Genomic DNA, 290 nt, shown 5'->3' with positions numbered 1-290 from the left:
ATTGATGTCAAAGAGGATCTTGTGACCTTGAACATTGCTGAAGATATAACCATGAAATTTGACATCTATAACCCAACCAATCTGCCCTCCATCAATGATCAACCTTTTACTATCAAGGACAAAGGAGGTCAAGAAGGCTTAAGTGGTGAAGCAACTCCAAAGGCTAAGCTCTCCTTTCAAGATGATTCTGTGGAAAAGCTTAAGAGGTCNTCTTTAGAGGTCAATTCAAGAGTTGACTAGTATGGTTGAGGATCTCCAAGTTAAGCTGAACAAGAGGTCTTTAAGGAAAG

This window comes from Camelina sativa, chromosome 19, assembly GCF_000633955.1.
Source record: "Camelina sativa cultivar DH55 chromosome 19, Cs, whole genome shotgun sequence".
Taxonomy (NCBI): domain Eukaryota; kingdom Viridiplantae; phylum Streptophyta; class Magnoliopsida; order Brassicales; family Brassicaceae; genus Camelina; species Camelina sativa.
Note: the sequence above shows the minus strand (reverse complement) of the source record.